Source organism: Cyanistes caeruleus, chromosome 2, assembly GCF_971803275.1.
Source record: "Cyanistes caeruleus chromosome 2, bCyaCae1.hap1.1, whole genome shotgun sequence".
Classification (NCBI taxonomy): Eukaryota; Metazoa; Chordata; class Aves; order Passeriformes; family Paridae; genus Cyanistes; species Cyanistes caeruleus.
The window spans coordinates 25,739,144-25,752,972 of NC_141702.1; the positions used below are offsets into that span (position 1 = coordinate 25,739,144).

The 13,829-nt window shown below is 36.8% G+C and overlaps 1 protein-coding gene and 1 long non-coding RNA gene across 33 annotated transcripts in view; both read right to left on the minus strand.

The window, feature by feature from the left end:
• The window catches only part of KHDRBS2 (KH RNA binding domain containing, signal transduction associated 2), a 403,209-nt gene that overhangs the window by 203,743 nt on the left and 185,637 nt on the right, over positions 1-13,829 (minus strand). The window lies entirely within an intron of this gene.
• LOC147654677 (uncharacterized) lies at positions 5,027-12,752 on the minus strand. Its single transcript, XR_015282885.1, has 2 exons — positions 12,715-12,752; positions 5,027-5,088 (listed from the first exon to the last, which is right to left on the minus strand). It is a non-coding gene; the product is annotated as an uncharacterized LOC147654677 (long non-coding RNA).

Genomic DNA, 13,829 nt, shown 5'->3' on the forward strand with positions numbered 1-13,829 from the left:
TCTGTATAATTTCCAAGAAATGTGATCAGTAATTATACAAGATACTGTATATCATGGAGGAAGGAAAAGAGGGGAAGAAGGTAAAATGGGATTGGAAAACACGTGTTCAGTTTCTTTCCATTATTACACATTATTATACTGTTATAGACATGTTGAAGTATTTTAACAGTGACCCTACGTAGCTCCTTCTCTACTGCACTCCATACAGCTTTGCACTTGCAAACATTTTAATGTTTTTTAATAACACTTATATTTTTTACTATTTCTAATATTAATCTTATATATACATACATTTAAAATATTTAAATAATGGCAAATAAGAACATATATGGTTGTCCTCACTGCTTGTTATGAATATTCATCACTTAAACGTGTCAAAATGTCTAGGTCTCTTTGAAGCTATTAAACTGGACCCCTATCAAAGAAAAGCCTTAATAAATTTAATTACGTGCTATGAGTCAGAAATCCACAAAAGGGGAATTATTAAGTTACTTTTTTATTCACAGAGATGACATTTTTTAAATTTTTCTTATAAATTTCTTTCACATACATGACAACTGAGTGAAAGGAAAGGAATCCTCAGAGAACTTTTTCCAAGCTAGATGTTAATCACTCTTTTATATTAGAACTATATTCTCCAGTCTTTCCTGAACAGCTAAAGCAAGAAGTTTCTGTAATTGTTTATTATATCTGTGTGAAAGCAAGTACAGGTATTTAAAATACGGCATATATTGATGACTGGTTATTAAGTCAATACTATTAATTAGCAATACAGCTAACACAATCCTGGTCACAGATTTCCTTTCCTGAAGTCACAGTCTGAACTGGGATAGTGAAAATACAGCTGAGTAATTAGGAAATGAGACTTAAGGTCTCACCTTTTCTTTTTTAACCTTAAAATACAAGTGCAGATTGAGGAGGTGTTGTGTGAGTAAGCACAACTCCTATGCCCTGAAGAACTTTGCTGAGTTCAGTGCCACCCTAAAGGGACTCACAATTCCATCTGGATGCCAGCAGCTGTTAACCAAGTGCCACACAAGCTGAATTTTCCAAGCAGATTTCCCATTCAGCACAAATGTGGAATGTTTGCTCATAGCCCATGTGTGAGTGCCACTGACTCCACCTGGGTTCAGGACTTCAGGACAGTTACCTCACTCACACAAACCCCACAAACACACCCAAATCAGGCACCCAGAACCTCACTGTTTGATGATCTAGAGTCTCACCCGATTTCACAGCAGAATCACATCTGGGGTTTGAAATCAACCCTATATTCTTTACTATGAAAAAAGACCCCACTGATTTCAGTGCTTTTCTGTGACTAAAAGCTGGGACCGGTGACAAGTTGAGGAAATACAGGGGTTTTAGTCATATAGCTAAAAATATGTCTTCATTTATTTTTTATCTAAAAATAATATATAGTACTAACAAGCCTCAACTGGGGTGTGAATATAAAAAATTCTCCCTGAAGGATGATTCCTTACCAGTCTCCTATACTGCTAGAAAGTCTGTGGTGAGCTATCTTAACATCAATATATATGTAAATATTTGTCACCTTGCTTTGCATGTTTTCCACACAAAAAATTATACAGACTTACAGTGGAATTATGTGGAACTGAATACAAGTTATTGTGAACCCATTAGGTCCAAATTATTATTTAACCATAATTAACCCAGTTCTACATTATTGATTATAGAAGCATATTGGAAATCAGTGCTAGACATTCTTTCTGGTTTTCCATTCAATTCAAGAAAAATGTTCTAAATTTAAATAAATATTTCAAGTTTAGGACAACTAAATACTTCATCTTTCAATATAATAATTCACTTCATCATTGAAAATATGAGTGGACACTAAATAAATAACTGCATCACTTGATTTTTTGAAGGAAAGATTACTATAAATTGAATGAAGTGAGACTAATTTTTTTTTTTTTAATTCAAATGATCAATTATTTTAACTGAAATGTATTTAATTAAACCCAAAATACATTTAATTGAATTTAATTTAAAAGCATTTGCCATGTTTTTCAATGATTAATATGGATAGGCACTGGATATCAATGTCTCATTATGCATTTGTATTCAGCACAGCAAGCCAAGGCAAACACAAGTGACTTCAAGGTGCTGAGTATTTTCAGTTTCCAGTGGTTCCAACTAATCCTACTTAGCAGCAAAGGTAGATTATTTTCTTGAACATAAGCTTTGCAGACCTGGGGTTTATGAGATTAAAGTCTCCGATCCAGCTCTCTGCTGGGCATGTCTCAATAACCCACAGTTATTTACACTCATTACTGCTTCGGCTAAGTGGATTGGGTAAAAACCTCATGATTCTCATGGATTTCTTAACCTTCTATAAATAACCTGTGTTGAAAATTTATGTCTTAACATGAAATTTTGATGTCCAGGCTTTCCCACTATCATGCCAGAGCCTCACTGAGGCATGCTGAGAATTAACATACCTGATATTGCTGTTAAAAATCCATTTTTTTCATCACTCAACTTGGTGATTTCAGGGAAATCACTGGGAAATTTTAAAGGCTCTCAAGTCTGCCCCTGTAGGTCTGTTCACCAGCATATAAACCATTAGCTTTATTTTCCTACACACAACAACAATGAGAAGACAGATATCAGACACCTCTTCTGGCCTGTACTCTTTCCTTTGAGCATCCTTTTCTTTATCTCTGCTAAAGGAAGAATTTGATATTAATTTCCAAAAAAAAATGCTCTCTGGACAATCACCATCACCATGTTCATGCTAACTGCCTGACTGTGAATTTATTTTTATTTTGAAACATTTGGTGAGCTCTGTCCTTTGTCCCAGGATTCTTCAATCTCAAGAACACCAAAAGAAAGACAATTCTAATCCTACACTTCCTTCTGTAGAGAGGAGCAAAAGTAAAGCAAAACTTTATTTAATTTCAAGTGGTTCTACTTTTTCTCTGGATATTCTGGATTCTTCTGTAATAAACTGCTGCCCTTGAATGTCTTCTATGCTCCTGAAGTATAGTAAGAACTATGATACATATCCTTATGAAAAGGATTTTGAAACAAGAGTAAGATGAGACAGCTGTTAAAATAACCTTTTTTAAACATTACAATACATATTACTGATCAGTAAGTTAGTTTTTCTCTCTTACCAAGCATAGTCCATAGTTTTTTCAATATTTTGAAATCTTCAAACAAAACACTTCTTCTTTCTTAATACAAGCCCAGCCTTACAAGTGCCACATTTCTGCAATGGTCTGAGAAGTGCACCAGGTCTTTTAATTTTAAGTGGAAATTTCACCTCCCTGATAGCCTTCAGGTGAGCTGATTTCAGATTGGCAGAGATCAAGTGGCTGTAAGAATGTTTGTAAAGATATAATTTCTTATTGAACATTTAAGTATAAACCTAGATATAAATAAATTAAAGATATGCCATAGAAATCTATCCAGTATCTTTTCAAACACTGTCAGGTGCTCTGCACAAACCAAGAGCACTTCACATTTCTCCAGGTTTTGTTTTATTGGCAAAGCAATCTCACCTTCATCTCTCTAGAGCCATTTCCCAGCACCAACTTAAAATATCCAGAACAAGGCAAAAGGCTGTATGTGCTACAGAATGCAATGCAGTCCACCATCAACTCAGTTTTATACAGTCAACACAGTAATGTGAAAATGTTGCCTTTTCCCTGCATCTTTTTTTAAACCAAAACATCTGATGAGAGCTCAGGAACTGGTGGAAGACTCATGAAGCATGACTAATTAGAGCATGTCTTCTGTATCCCATTGTGTCTCTTGGTATCATGTAATTTCAGAATTTTCTATTTCCCCAAACATCATTTATAGTTAGTAGAATTATAATTTTGTTTTCTGTTTTTGGAAAAAATCACTTGTTTCTTCCTTATTAACTCCGGTTAACACTTTTTTTTTTTTTCTTTGTATCAGGGCCGTAAGTTTGAAGATTTGGAAAAGAGAATTTCCACACATCAACAAGAAAACCCCCATAACCCCATTAAGACAGATTATCAAGCACTGATGAGTATTTTTAAGTAGAATATTATTTTTAGAAAGATGTGAGCAGGTGAACTTGTATTTTCAAGGGTCCAATAGCGGCCCCAGGCATTGTGATCAGTGACCCAAATTTCAGCAGGAGGCAAGTCACTAGTGCTGTACTCCCGGGGTCTGTGCTGGGTCCAGCAGTGTTCAGCTCTGTTCATGGGTGGATGAGAGAACAGAGCACCCCCCAGCAAGTTCACAGGTGACAGGATGGGCAAGAGTGGCTGATACACCAGAGGGCTGTGCCACCATTCAGAAAGATCCTGCTATGATGAGAAATGGGCAAAAAGGAATCCCATGAATTTAGACAAGTGCCAAGGGGAGGGCTACAGCTGGGGAGGAATAATGTAGGCACTAGCACCTGCTGGAGGTTCTCTGTCCTGAAAGCAGTTTTCTGAAGCTTTGCAGAAAAGGACTTTGGGGTTCTGGTGAACAACAAGCTCACCAGGTACCAGTAATGCGCCCTTGGGCCAATGGCATCTTGGACTGCATTAGGAAGAGCATTTCCAGGAGGTCAGGGCAGGGATTATTCCTGTCTGCTCAGCACTGCTGAGGCCACAGCTGCCTGTGCCCAGAGCTAGACTTCCTAGTGTACACAGAGCTACTAAAGTGAGTCCATCACAGAAACACGGAGATGATGAAGGGACTGAGGCATCTTTTACATGAAGTGAGGCTATGAGAGTTGGGGCTGTTCAGCCTGGAGAGCAGAAGGCTTAGGGGGATCTCATCAATGCGTAGAAAATATCTGAATGGATGGAATGAAGAAGATGGAGCCAAACCCTACTCAGTAATGCTCACTGAAAGGACAAGAGGAAACAGCTGCAAAATGAAACATATGAAATACAATCTGATCATGGTAAACTTTTTTTTTTTTTTTTTTCCCCCGTCTGTGAAGATTCTGAACAGTGGCAGAGGTTGCCCAGAGATATTGTGGAGTCTCAATCTTTGGAGGTATTCAAGAGCTGTCTGGACATAGTCTTGGGTACCTGGAGGGGTTGAACCAAATGACCTCTGGAGATCCCTTCCAGCTTCCACTGCATTCTTATTCTGTCAAAGGAAGTCATATGTTATAAATTATTTGATGGCCTAAAAGCAAGTGTCAGGTTCATACTAGGAATCCACAAAAAATTCTACTGCTGAATGACTAATTTCTTATGCTGAATTACACACTCCCAAAATGTGGGCTGAAATAATTTTGAAAAAGAGTCTGTTCAGCTGTCATCACACTCTCCTACAAATGTAAATTAATTTGCATTCACAGAATCACACCTCCTTTGAGATACAATTTAATCTCCATAGTAGTTCTTCTTTTAGGTCTGAGAATTTCTTGCCATGGAAGTTTCAGATCATCACATTACAAAATGTCTAGCTAAGACTTGCTAGGCTTTATTGCCAGGTTGTATTTTGCTAAGGCAGCCTGCCTTTATGGTCACATGGTCATGCAGCCACAAAAGACTGGAAATACAAAAGAGTTTTTGCACAGAGTTGTTAATCTGCTTGTTCCACATGCAGTTGTGCACCTGTACTTGCACACATCTTGTATTCACACAGATATTGCAAGGAGCTAGGGCTCATTGTTGTGAAAATGCATTTGGATTTTTCAACATGGTGTATGCTTCCTTTCCCTGTTTCTAAACACAGTCATAACTCAAAGTATCAAACTTTTTGATTCAGCACAGAATGTGTTTCTAAACTACACCAATGAAAGGAAAACTTTTTTTATTTTCAGTTCAAATGGCCATACTAAATGCAGAAATGTTGATGAGTCAAGATAGGAGCATACACATTTTTTGAAAGTGGTATTTGGCATACACCATTGGCAGCCAAAGAAACATTTTCATAGACAAGAGGTCTGTCTGCAGTTAAAGGCAAGACTTTAAATGGGAACTTATTTTTATGTTTTCCTTTTTACATCTTTGAATGATATGAAGCAGCTTCATGAACAATTTAGTTCCATGAACAATTTAGTTCCATGGCATACAAAATCTAAGAAAGCCTAAGTGAATTAATACACTTAATAAATGCATTTAAATTTAAAAACAAAAAATAAAAAAAAAATCAACACTGGATTATGCAATGTTTTTCCTGGGGAAAAAAATCCTTGGATTTTGTTTTGTCATACTCTACATTAAATGTACTCTAACTGTAAATATTTCTACTATGTGAGTTGATACATAAATATATAAATATGTCTATTGATCCTCTGTACTGCCGAATAATTTGTGGTTTTATTAATGCAAAATAGAGTTGTTTTATAGAAATTAAGAGCTAAAATTGTGCTTTACTGGAAAACGTCGGGGTTTAAAACTAGAAAAGAAGTATGTGCAATGTCTTCTGTATAAAGTTCAACAAATAGCTTTTATCTTAGCATAATGCAAATGATCTGAGCCTACAGGCTACTATAACTAGGACAGGAGGAGTGCTAGAACATGATTTTCACACTAACCTACGAGAAAGATTAGATTCTTTTTTTGTGCACTAATGACAATGGTTTTGTTTCTCATTGTGGAAATCTGATACAACAGCCTAATTATCTACAAAACCAGTATCTTTGGAGTTCATCACTTTTGCTTATTTTGCTCTGTGAATTGAATTGTTTGCTATTCAGCCCTGAGTGGTGATGAGGAAAATACAATATTTGTTCTAGTGAAAACTATGGAATCTAGTTGTCACCAGTGATATTACAAGCTGCCATCTAAAGCAGATGTTGGATAATGAATTTCCTGCATTAAGTCAGTAGAGTACTGCAACACTTAAAATTAATACACCAGATGTATAAGTTATGGAAAAATTCTCATCCATTAAAGACACTGATTTGATTAAATAGAATAAATTATCTAACATTATCAGTACTTCTCATTTTAACACAGGTACCAAGTCTGATACAAAATTACAGTTTATATCTTTCACATTCATCTGACACAGACCAAGAAGGTGAAGTAACAAACCAGTTCACCAGTTACAAATTTGAAAGTAATTACAGGGCTGAGTACTAGCACAGTCCAGCTTCACAGAAATGTCTAAAGAAGTTTTCATGATATAACACATTTTTTTTCCCAGGTATGGTCTTTTATTCTATACACAGTATACAGCAGTATTGAGAATTTATCAAGGTTAAGGGGTGAAAGGAAAATGGATCTCAAACACACTGCCTTTCAAAATGAAAATTTCATTGCAATGCCTTCCATCTCGATCACATACACTGATTTTTCTTTCTCTCATCATCCCGCTAAAAAGAGGGCTTTTAGTTTTGTGAATCATCCTGTTTGTTTTTTTTTTCCATTTCCTGGAATAAAAGACTGAATTCTATATGATGGATAATAAGGTAATTATTTTAGAACATATCAAATTTAATAATATGCATTTCTTTTCAGACAAATTCAGCTTTTTCAGTGTCATTCAAGCCTGAATATAACATGATAATGATGTTTTGTGCTATTACCCTGCATCACTTAATGTCCACTTAAGCTTTTGGATTATAAAATGCATAAGAAAGAGATTTTCCTTCACTGTTTTAGCATTTTCTGCCTATGACTTAAGCACACATGATTAGACTGTTGCACTGATTGATGCCAATTCAGCATGAGGACATTTGGTAGCAATTATGTTTGGGTAAAGTATTCAATATCATGTCATTCCTCTAGGCTGAGAATGCAGTGCTATTTAGAAGCTCGAAAACATCAAACAATAAAAACATATTTTATTGCATATATGATTGTGCATATATAGAGAAAAATAGCCATATACAAAAAGAGTTCCAGATGATTTGTGTGTTATTATAGATATGCACTCTTCTAGAGAATTTCTCATCTGCATAATACAAATACAAAAATTAAAAAATATGAATCAATTTCCTATTATCTGTTTTTAAGAGAGAATTCTAATGACTTAGTGATAAGCTTCTTTTTTAAAAGCCACACCAAATATTATCGTTTAGCTCTCTGCTGGTAAGATTATACTTTAGTAACTTAAATGAGTTTTTGGAGTCATAGTTCCCATATTGAGACATTAGTTATTTGAAGAACAGTGTTAAAAGATCACTGTTCTGTATTACAGTTACTGTATCAAAATTGCCATAATAGAGGAGGAACCTGGAAATAATAAATTTTTATGATATCACTGTAACTAAAAGTTATTTTGATCATCTGTTGTGCACTTACACATAATGCTCGCATTCTTTGTGAGTTTTATTTTAGTCTTTATTTTCTCAATTAGATTTTTTTGAGCATTTCTAGCTACACTAACTGGCACTGCTCTGCCCTGCAACAAGTGAATGGCTCCTTGCATATTCTTATTTGTACTATGTAAAGTTGGTGCTACAGCTGGAGTTTATTTGCACTTATGCAAATCAAAACTGAAAATGAAACACAGTTAGGACTTGTTGACTGTTCCTTTTACAAGTTTATTTTTAAAATTGCTTCCAGTTTTTCAGATATTTAAAATATGACTAAGCATGTAAACAAGGTAAGCATTTAACTGTGTAAATGTGCACGTGTGGATGTGCAATGTCTGTCTCTGCCTGAAAGCATAAATTGTACTTGTCTTCAGAATAAAATATGCCTAAAATGTTAGAATATGGAAATGGTTTTGAAATATGTCCTTTGGTGGCAATATTTACCTAAATGTGCAGGAATTTTCTCTAAGAAAGACAAGGTAATAGTAAATAGAACAAAGCCTTTTAGAGACCATCTAATGCAGTATTTAACTAAACTGGACAAGAGAGTCATCGGTAAATTGGAAACCTCAGGGCAGAAAATGTCCTTATAAAAGGACAGATATGTAGTATCTGATCTATCAACTAATTTTTTTTATTTTGCTTCTGGTTTTGATGTTTGGCTGTTTTTTTTTCCAGTTTGATAGGCTTATTCAAAATAGATCAATTTGCCTTGTATTTAGTGGTACATGTCTGTGGTGTGTTTGGTGTTGTGCGTTTTTTTGGTTTTTGTTGGGGGTTTATTTTTTCATTCCTTTTGTATAGGAAAAATTGGTAGTTTATTCAGTAACTATATAGGAAAAGTGTCAGCTATACAGCACACCAGCTGTATAACACAACAAGATTGCTCATTCATCCAGATCTCTTAAATCTATTAGCCTGACAGGAAAAGTACATGAAAGCTTTCAAAGGCCAAATTACAAAAATTCAAACACAGTACAAACTACTGAACACTTCTATGTGATGTCTGTCGGGCACTGGCCATGAAGTGACCTTGGTAGAACTACTTACACCAATGTTTTACATGCATGAGCTAACCTGGAGCAAATAAAAAGGCATTTATCACATCAGAGTCTGCATAAGAAATCCTTCTTATTCTTGGACTTCTACTTCCACTCAAAGCAAAGTTCAGAAAGTTATCAGGAAGGTTTAATAATTACAGTTTCTGTTACTCAAACAGAACAGGTTTGTTACAATTAAATAAAACCCTATGTTTTATTTAATTCATGGAAATGAATCACCTGACAAAAAACATTTGCTATAATGGTTTCATAATTGTTTTAGGAAGACTACCACAGTATGTGATATACTACAGAACAAGAATAGGTATTAATATGATGGAGATGCAGCCCATTTATGTTCTGCCGTATTGCAATGCTCTTCCTTTGCTTACTCAAACACGTGAACAAGCAAACACACGTTTATAGACAGCTAAAACACAGGTTTCTTGATTTTTACTCCGAGGCTGATGGAATATTCATCATTCTACTAAACATGGCAGTAGAAGTAGCTGCTTCTTAGGTATTCTATAGGAATTTGCACCAAGTGCAAATATTTGTCAGGAAATTTCTGTTCAGTGATAAAGGAAAGGTTGAAGATTGGTTTTCATTCCAAATTAAATTTATTTTTCTACCTAGCAGAAAAATCTGAGGAAAGTAAACCAGGGAAAGCAACATCTGACTTCAGTGAATTCTCCTAACAAAAATTAATCTGAATGCCATTAACACAAGTTTGAATAATAGCATACCAGAAGTTATTAAACATTCTAGTATACACATGAGGTTGTGCCAGTTCCAGTAATCACTGTTTGGCACATCAAAGAAATCCTGGAATCATAACTTCTTACTAGAAAAGGAAATGTAACATTTTTAGTCTTTCCCCTGGAAAGTCAGAGCTCATAGTGCAATCTGATTGCTGCAAAGACATGTCAATGAAGAAGGGTGTGCTGTCTGAGAATTTCCTTCCCATCCCCATCAAAACATTTGTGAGAAATCCAGTTAAGAAAATCCAGAGAAAAAAAGCATTATGTCTTCCTTCAACTCAGTCATGTTCTGTTCTGTTTGTGGCAAACCCTGAAACCACTACCTCTCTGAGTCTTGAATTTCTTCCCACTTCTATCTCTTGGACAGAAAAAAACCTGTTCACTGTACTTAGGCCAGGAAAAATTTGCACTTATATTAACAGAGAAAAGGAATTTAACTTGGAGCTACTGGAGATTATTCAATGGGGAAAGGAAAGACAAAAAATATGGTGGGGATTATCTAGAGGGATAGAGAAGACTTATCAAAATCAGAAAGAGAGGATTCCAGTGTAATCTGCTCCTTGTATTAACAACATGTGCAACCACTTGTACTGGCAGCTTGCTCTGATTTTTCACATTATCCAGGGGCTATGTGTGTGAAGCTGTGAGTATGCATTTACAATGGTTAGTGAATAACCTTGCAATATCTCTGGTGACACTATCCTCCAATCTCTGCTTCCCATTTATTATGTTGTAGATGTCTGTGACAACTAGCATAAAGCCCGTGGAAGCAGTTTATGTGCTAAGGGCTGCTCCTCCTATGTGAATGGAGTATTACAGGATACATGCTGCAGTTTCCAACCTTCACAAAGGACTTCAGCATTCCTAAATACAAACTGTAGTTTACCATATACACATACAAGCAAAAATACCCTGAAATAAAACATTAAATGAAAACATGCACAGTTTTGTTCATTTTGGTTTAAAATGCTTTTGCTAGTTAATTAACTTGACCCATGAAAATAGTAAGTAACAATATTCTCTAATGAGTTTCTTCATTGATTGTGTGCAGCAATAAATTCCTGCTTGTATATTTAATATCTGTTTATTTGAATAATTCTATTTAATACATGTTTATGTGAGAGATTTTTAAAATAAAGTTGCTGGTAAGTTTAATATACTGAAAAAAGACTTTTGGTTAGACATGTCACTGTTTGGAAAAGCATTATGAACATTAGAAAGAATCACTGTACTCATCAGATGAGGAATAATAATAATAATAATAATAATAATAATAATAATAAAATAATGTCACTAAACCTAAAGGCTGTCAATTATAACTGCTATCATCTGGCTCTCACTTCTTATTTACATTAGAAAAAGAGAAAAGAGACAAAAGCACTGATGCTGGGGTGCTGCAGCTGCTGTGGTTAATGAGAAAGCACCACTGGCCTCCAAGAGGCACAAGTTCCCAAACACCGGTTCACTTCCCAGGACTTCTCAAATGCTTCCCTCACCCACTTCCATGACAAAACAAGGTAAATTACAAGTTTCTCTTCTATTGAAAAAATCTGTTACTATGGCTGCTGATCTCTGACATGCAGGAATTTTTTCTGCTTCCCCACATGCTTACTGATGCTGCTGTCCTTCAGCATTTCTGACATCTTAAGAAAAACAGCCTATTCTTTAAACCCTCATCTCAGCACAAATTTGTGGAGACTTGCTGTTCTTTCCCTATTCTGTAGAGCACATCAGTTCTGACAACAACAGGAGCTGGCATGACCCAGGCACGGAGCAACAAAGAAATAACTTGCTGATGTTGCTTGTGAACTTGTGCAAGTCCTGATCCTTCAGCTATTTAGAGGACACAAATGCAGACTCCTGTTCATTTCCTAAAAGCTGCAAGAAAAAGAGGCCAGTGATATCTTGCAGTTCTCAATCAGAAAACCACCACCTAACACATTAAAGGGACTGGTATTGAAAATGAGTATTCAACTTCACCAGGAGATTGAGGCAAGATGGAGCTAGGATCCAGACTACAAGGATGTAAGAAGATTGGGATGGCAGACAAAATATTGGAGCTTCTGTCCATAATTCTGAGCCATCATATGGCAGAATTAAAGCCGAAAGCAAGCATGAATTGTCAAACAACAAAGCTCTGTAGCAAAATGGAGGAGGTAGCTGCCATCCAGTTCTGACAGCTCGCCTCCTGCAGCCCCTGCAATCACCCTGACACGGTGGTGTTTGTGGCCATGGCCAGCCCTGGGGCTGTGAGCCCTATGCAGCATGAAAGAGACACAGGGCTCTTCCTGAACTGCCATGCATCTGTCTGTCCCATGCCCAGATAGAAAGGGTGCAAAGCCTGTAGCTTGGTGAAATTACCTTGCTATTTATAGCAGCATATAGTGTAATTGCATGACACCCAATGGAATTATTTAGGCTCTACAATAAGGGTAAACAAGACTAAAATCTGGCTATTTGTCTGAAGGTCAAAGAAAGGGTAAGCACATAAACTCTATGCTAATCAAACCCTCAAACTATTAAAAAAATTAGATGAAAAACTTACACATATTTACATTCAACATGACTTACGTTAAAAACAGAAGAGAAAGCAGAGAAGGAAGAAACAGATGGTGTACCAAACATCACAAGCAAGTAAACAAGGACACATAAAAAACAAAGTCACCACAAAATCAAGACCTGTCAGACAAGTACTGACCTTAGCAAAGGCACACTCGGGCAGACACAGGCTCCACAGGCACCTCAGTGCCACTGGGCACATTACTGAGAGGAAGGCATTGTCAGGTTGTCACTGTGTCACAGTGACTCCAGCAGCACCTGTTCCACTGTCTGTGTCCTCCCCAGCAGCTGCTCTCTGCCACTGCCATTGCCTCACCTGCCGGGCTGCAACAAGTCTTGTGAGGCCATAGTCGTGTGGGAATAATTTCCTCTTCTTTTTCCAGGCACCTGCTCACCCTGTGGTCATTCCTTTCTCAATCTCATCTTTTTCATCTGGTTTATTTATATCTTCTGGTAATTTTAAATATCATTCAGCTATCACAGTTTGCTAAATCTTTTCTACCTCACAGCATATATACTGTAGATGGAAGAGCACCACTACTTGAGATCAGTGAAGTCCCACATACACCACTATATTGGGTTTGGCGTGGCCAAGCTTTGGAACTGGGGGACTACAGAGGTGGCTTCTGTGAGTGGCTTCACATTCAAGAAGTTCATGGAGGACTGTCTCCTGTGGAAAGGCCTCACACTGGAGTAGAGGAAGGACTCCTCTCCCTGATCATCATCAGACACAACCTGTGATGAACTGGCCATAACCCCCATTCCCAGTCTCCCTGCACTGCTAGGGAGAAGTAGAGCTGGAAAGAAAGGGGTGAGAGGAAGTTTTTAAGGCCTTGGTTTGTTTCTCAGTATCGTGCTCTGATTTTGTCATTAATAAATTCAGTTGATAGCTCTAATTCTAGTCTCTTGCCTGTGCTAGGGTTTGGTGAGAGATCTCTCCCTATCCTTACTTCAACACATGAACCCTCTGTTGTAGTTTCTCTCCCCTGTGGAAGGGAGTGACAGAGAGGCTTTGGTGGGTGCCTGGCATCCAGCCAGGGTCAAACAACTACAACCACTTACAGTGGAGGATGGTGCCAATCCACCACAGGACATGGAGCTAGAAACATGCCATCCAGCTATTTCAGCATGGATTAATCATCATTCTTATAGGAAAAGACAAGTAAAAGGGCATGTAAAATAATAAGGGTTCCCAAGGATAGTTTAATATTAACAATCTTTCTAAAGACTCCTATTCCTGAAGCTTGCTTTATC